The sequence below is a fragment of the Petaurus breviceps genome, unplaced genomic scaffold, assembly GCF_028583685.1.
Source record: "Petaurus breviceps papuanus isolate PSGF00001 unplaced genomic scaffold, PetGlider_PUasm1.0 90574, whole genome shotgun sequence".
In the NCBI taxonomy this organism is placed as follows: domain Eukaryota; kingdom Metazoa; phylum Chordata; class Mammalia; order Diprotodontia; family Petauridae; genus Petaurus; species Petaurus breviceps.
In genome coordinates this window covers 5,701,505-5,708,682 of record NW_027187277.1, presented here as the reverse complement: position 1 = coordinate 5,708,682, position 7,178 = coordinate 5,701,505, and positions in this window count along the sequence as shown.

The following is a 7,178-nucleotide window of genomic DNA, read 5'->3' as shown; positions in this document are numbered from 1 at the left end:
ATTAGGATAGTAACTGAGCTTTAACTATATACAAGGCTATAATAATATGTCCATAAACTACCATCATCCTGTCGTAAAGAGTAGATAATATCCCTGCGTTTTCTCTAGTAAAAGTACTCTACTGCCACTCTTTCCTACTAGTGTGTTACCCGCCTTTAGTAGGTGAATATTAGGAGGAAACAGATTTCCTTTCACTATAAAGAAGAATTCAAACAGTAAGAATTCTCTAGAAATAAAATGAGCTTCTTCACTATGTACTAAGTTCCCTGTTGTTGGTTGTCATTGTTTGTCCTTCATTCTCAGAGAGGACCAGGACACAGGGAAAGTGATGTCATGACTTGCAAGTGGATTAGATTAAATGAGGGAGTGCTGTGCAAAGTTATCAGCCTCACTTCCTCCAGTAACATCTGGGTCCAGTGGCAAGATATAAATCAGGACTACTGGATGTATTAACACAGTCTAGATAATTACTTGCTAGAGTGATCATAAAGGGGCTTCATATATACAGTAGAGGTTGGACTAAATGACTATCAACAATGCAGTATTCACAATGCCTACAGTAACTATAAATATGCCGATATGGTTATTAATCAAGAAATGTAACAGGTTCTCTACATGGGGGAACATAGCTAGAACATTTATTCAGATAACAGAAAACTGAGTCCCCAAACCAGAAAGTCAAAGCCATCACAGGAGCCTTGAGTTGGCACTCGTAGTTAATGCAGTAAACACCCACATTCTCAAACCTTCAAAACAGAACAGGCTACCTCAGGCAAAGATCCTCCTCTCCTTATTCACAGTCACTTCAGCCTCCACACAGCTATCTCCCGGCAGCTCAGGCACCCTGCAGTTCCCATCCCTGGCAAACTTCAGCAGGAGTCCTTAGCAGAAATTCTGTCTGGCTCAAAAAAAGGAGTTTTCACAGCTGCTGTCACTTCTAGTCACCATGCTGGCTCCAACCTGGCTGCTACTTGGCTCCAGCTCCTTCCTGCCCCACTCCTGCCTGCCACATCAGCAAGTTCAAGGGGCATGGAAGATCTTCAAATCCCATAGCCATTATATATGGTGACCACCCTAGTTCAGGTCCTCACTATGTCTCATGTAGACCTTGCAACAGCCTTCTGATTAGTCTCTCTCAAGTCTTTTTCTCTTCTAATCACTGCACAATTGCCAAAGTAATTTTCCTTTTATTTCCTTACTTGTATTTGGCCTTTGTTTTTGAAGAGGATCATGACATCAGGAAAATGAAGTGACTTGCAGTTGCCTTTGGTTTGAGTGAGGGGGTGCTGTGCAAGGTCACCAGCCTCACTTTCTCCTCCAGAGCCATCAGGGTCTAGTGACCAGATATTCATCAGGATGACTGAAGATGGTCCAGGATGCAATGGGAGACCCTGACCCTTTTAGGCTAAGGCTTTTTCTGGTTCTCACTTAGAGTGAGGTAATGCCCATCCAGTGCATAGGCCCCTTTAAGAAGTGAGGCAAGGGATGGCCCCTTTAATTAGAAATAAAGAAAAAAAATCAAGCTGGAAGGAAAGACCATCAAGGTTGCTGTTCCAAAGAGAAACAGTTGCCATTGCCATTCACTCTAAGCCTGGAGGACCCAAAATACAGCCATTAAGTGTAGTTTGGTCTGGGACCTATTTCACAAAAACTGAAACACAGTTCATTCAGAAGCTCATAGATTTGCCTACTTAATTGAAGTGCAGAAGCCCTTCTGTTATTCCAGGAACCAAATGTTAAACTCTTTTGTTTGTCATAAAACTCTTCATTCCCTGGCTTCTCCCTATCTTTCCAGTATACTTTATGCTCTGTTCCCTTCCATGCCTGAAATGAACTCCCTTTGCTTCTTAGGATCTCTGGATTCCTTTAAGGTTCAGTTCAAGTTCCCCCATCCTTCCCAAATGCTAGGACCTGAACCCCTAAAGTTGCCTTCCATTTACTATATATATATATATATAGTGTGTACCTATTTTTTTTTTTTTACATATTCTCTCATTAGAATACAAGGGCAAGGATAAGGTTTTTGTCTCTTTTTTATCCCTAGTGTGGGGCACAGTCCTTGGCAAATAGGAAATGCCTAATACATGCTCATTGATTAAATAATCATCTCAAATTCAACATGTCATAAAACAGAGCTAATCATTTCTCCCCCAAACCCACTCTTCTACTAAAGCTCCCTAATTGTTAAAGGCATCAATTTTGGCACTGCTCACACTCCTTTACCCTCTATTCAAACACTTGCCAAATCTTTGTTTCCACCTCCATATGTCTAATATCTGACCCCTTCTCACCTCTCACACAGTGACTGCCTTAGTTTAGGTCCTCATCACTTTTAACTTGGACAATTGCTAATGCCTACTAAATTTGTCTCTGTTCCTCCCTTATTCTCCACATAATTCCTTAAGTGATTTTCCTTAAGCATAGATCTGACTATGTCTTCCCTTTCTCCTGCCCCCCCCCCCACTCAATATACAGTGGCTTTCTATTGCCTCTGGGATAAAATATTGACTCTTCTGTTTGCTTTTAAAACCATATAGAACCTATCTCCAACTTGTCTTTCCAGACTCATTATACATTACTCCCCTCCTCTCGCTCTGGTTCAGCTAAACTGACCTTTATGACCTTCAGACACAGTACACCATCTTCAATCTCCATGCCTCTGCCTTGGCCATTTCCTGATAATTGGATTTCATTCCCTCCATAGCTCTACATCATACAATTTCTCATATCCTTTTAAGATTTAAGATAAGCACCATATTTTTACACGAATCTTTCCTATTTTCCCAACTGGTAGTGCCTTTCCTCCATAATTACCTTGTATTTAACTACTATTATTTATTTTGTATTCTTTCTGAATATATTGACATATTTCAAGTCTTCTAATAGAATGCAAGCTCCTTGAGAGTGGGGATTTTCTTTTCTTTGAATCCCTGATATTTAGAATGGTGCTCTTGTGCATGGTAGATTCATAATAAATACTTATTATTAATCTACTGATTATGAGCATATAGAAATGTTTATATTAGGTTACCAGAAAATGGCATGAGTTCACTAAAAACATTCTGGCCAGACCAAGCTCATTTCCTTTTTTAACAATGGGAATGTAAGATTGATAGACCAGCAGAATATTGTAGATAAAGTATTTTGAGATTTCAGAAAGGCAACATAGTACCTTATAAGAATCTTATATACGAGGTTGAGAATTGTGGATTCATTCCTGAGTAAGTGTACCCTCAGACAATTGATTAATGGCCAAATGTCAACCTGGACATTAGTTGTAGAATGCCATAAGACTCATAAGTTCTGTTTATATAATACCAAGGATTTTTACATAGTTCTGTTTACATAATAATCAGTGACGAGTGACAGCATAGGTAGCACGTTCGTCAAATTTCCAGATGATAAAAAGAAAGACTGTAGAATCATAGATCTGAGAGAACATTAGAGGTCATCCAGTCGAATGTCCTCATTTTACAAACAAGAAATCAAGGCCTAGAAAAACATGGTTTGTCCAAGGTCATACCAATAAGAAACAGTTAGGACTCCAAATTTAAATTTTTTTTTTAAACTGTGTAAGGACAACTGCCAAAAAATAGCTAAGTATGATGGACCTGGACCAAATCTAATAAAATGAATGTTAGAAGGGATAATAAATATAAACTCATATACTTAGTGTCCAAAACAGCAGTTAGGTGGCACAATGGATTGAGAGCTAGGTTTGGAGTCAGGAAGACCTGAATTTTATTTCAAATTCAGTCTAAGACACTTATTAGCTGTATGACCCTGGTCAAATCACTTAACCTTCATTTGCCTCAGTTATTTCAAATATATAATGGGGATAATAACAATACCTGCCACATAGGATTATTGTGAGGATCAAATGAGATAATATTTGTAAAAAGTGCTTGGCACAGTGTCTGGCACATAAAGGCCAAATAAACAAATGCTTATTCCCTTCCCTCCCTCCAAAAAAAATTACTTTTACCGTGAAGAATGGAAATCATCTGATTAAAAATCAGTGTTTGTGAAAGAGAATTAAGGGTTTTAGCTGAGTACAAACTTCAGCACAACTCAACAATTACCATGCAAAATAAGTGGCGACTGCCATCTTTGAAATATGTAATCCACTAGGGGGTGCTGGAGAGCAATATCCTTAAGTTTCCTTCAGTGGCAAGGCTTCAAACTCACTCTGCATTTATTCTGGGAGCTGTGTTTCTCTTTTAAAGCTGAACTTTCCCCTGGGGAAGGGAAAAATGAACAATTGCTCCCTTCACTTGCCTAACCACCTCAGCAGTTTTTACTGGTTGTCCTCAGGGGAATCTGGTCCTAACAAGAAGTCTTTCTGTCCCTCTATGGCCCTTTCATATTATTTGTTCTTGTTCATCTTTCAATTCTGAAGGGGACAACTGACTGATGTCTTGACTTGCTTGTAAATTGGATTTAAGTGAGGCAGAGTTGCACAAAATCATCAGTCTTATTCTCCTTTCAGTTATAGAAGTCCAGTGGCATGACAAAAGTCTGGTTGACTGGTAATGGTCCAGGATGTAGTGGATGACCTTGGCATCATCGATGTCTGACCAAGCTCTAAGCACTTCACAGCGGCTGCTTTATTTGCCTTCATGGCTTTTGGAACAAATTGTTCACATCCACCCATTCTACCAGGGGAAGTCTTTATATGCTTGGGATAGACACTCCCCTAATTCACCAGTGGGTTTGAACCCCATTGGTAACCCTCAACCTGGTTTAGCCCGTCTACCAGGGCATGGTTGCTATGCATGCTATAGCTTCTTGGAGCCACAGGTGAGAGTTCAGTGAAAGGTGAACACCAAAGGTGAATGAACAACCCTGAAAAGGGCTCAAACAATCCATACACCCTAATTTCTAGTCAAGTTGTTTCAGTAGGTCCAAATCTGATTTACAATTCCTTAGTAATTTAAACCCTTTCAGCATTGAATCTCATGCCATTCTCAATCATCTGCATCCAATCAAGGAAGTAGAAATGACAAATTCAAATAGCCATCTGACATTTAATGGAGTGTCACAGGCATAATGAACACCAGACAATAATAGCACTTTAAGAGTGAACAGATCTAAAGTATCCATCTGATCTTCTCATCAACAGAGATTGTGGCTGGGGGACTTTTTCTCAACGTTATCATGGGAGCACAGCCTTTAAGCTCACAACACAACTAACTGGGAAAACATGTGAATTCAGCAAACAAATCTCAGCAGCTAGGATTTTGCCTCTGCCATTTTCCTTAAAAAAAAAATCCTCAAGGTCAAGTCTCTGATCTTTTCTTCTTGGGAATTTCATTATTTTCACCAATTCACCAAAAAAGTAGAAAACTTCTAGAGAAAAAGTCCTGTCATCTTGCAGCTCTCACATCTTCAGTCCTCCTGTCCATAGGATTATTGGAGCACAGATTTAGGACTGGAAGAGACCTCAGACATCATCCAGTCCAAATCCCTCATTTTATAAATGAGGAAACTGGGGCTCAAAACTTTGCAATATCCTGAGGTATACTTGACATCTGCAAATATGTTGTAAGTGTGAAAAGAAGCATCACTTAAAAGTGATCGATGATTATTGCAACTGCATAAGGTAATCATCTCACACATTTATTTCAAATGTACATTAATAATACATATAGTAGATATAGTACAACACAAAGCATCCCATCAGTGGTTAGATGTCAAAACTATATGGCAGACATATTACATGCACATCCTATGATAGCATATATATACATATATATTTATCTATCTATCTATATATATATATATATATATATATCCATAGTACACCAGCAGAGTCATGAAAATAAAGTAATATCAGAATGTCTAAATAAAATAAAATATTCATAAGTATTAATGCTAATGCAATTTTTTATAAAACCCAGCAAAACAACTCTTACCTAATACACAGTTACCGCTACCATACTGCACAGTACTAGCACATAAGCAAATACATTAACAACAAAGTGATAAAATGGAAACATCCAACAATATAATAACTATTCAATGAACATGCATTAGATGTATGGAACATGTTTCATCAATATTGTATTAGTATTGTCCTCTGGCTACCTATATAACCACTTTTCCAGCCTCTCCTGTAACATAAATAAGTCTAAGTACATTAAAGATATAAACACATACACTCTCTTTGGTGACTTTCTCTTCTGTCCAAGCCTATACCTGATATGAATTGATGATGATTGTCATAAAAGCTATAGAGCTGTAGTCCTAAACCAGAAGTTGATGAAGACCCTTGCTCTATGTTAGTGGGGTCCCACTCAAATAGAAACAGAGCTACTGATCTGTAATAAGAATTCCTGTAGGCTGCATATTGACTTAATTTTAAAATGTAACACTTGTGTTTTATTGTATTTTTATTTTAATTTAATGTTTCCCAATTACATTTTAATCTGGTTTGGGCCACACTTGGGAGTGTTGTGGGCATGTCCGATACTTCTGCTGTGAGGCTTTTCTCTGTAATCTAAGAATCTCCACAGCCTAAATTTTAGTCAGGAAAGGTTTTGCCTTGTGGGGTCAGTACTTCTCCCTAATCCAGGGTTTAACAGCTAAGGGGAAATTAGTTCTGGGCCAGCCTTTTTGGGGTTACAGTATACAATCTTCCATTTTTGTATAGTACTGTATTTTTAAGGTATTACCAATTCATATGTAGCAGTTGGATTTAAAAGGAACAGAAAAAGCCTTTTTGTGTAGAGAAAAAGATTTAAATCAACTGGTAGAAGGTTTAAGTTATTGCTTCTGTCACAAAAGAACATTTATGATTCCTGAAAAGGTGTATGAAGAGAATTTTTGATTGCTAAAATATGTATATAAAGAAATCTAGTTTTCAGGTGAGATTTGAGCAGTTTGGGACAGAATATATAAATTTAAATAAATAAATAAATATAAAGACTTAAATACTTTCTAAAAGTTGCAGGATATTGTTCCATCTGTATATGAGCAGTTTGATGGCTTTAAGGGAAGAAGAACTTTCTTAAAAAATGGGAACCTGTGAATATATAGAAATAGTTTCAGACATAAGTAAAATGGAGGATTATGTTGAGAATTTAGTGCTCCACCCATTTGCATGTAGCTAGTTTAAAAATTTAGAGGGTAAGAGAGAGAGAGAGAGAGAGAGAGAGAGAGAGAGAGAGAGAGAGAGA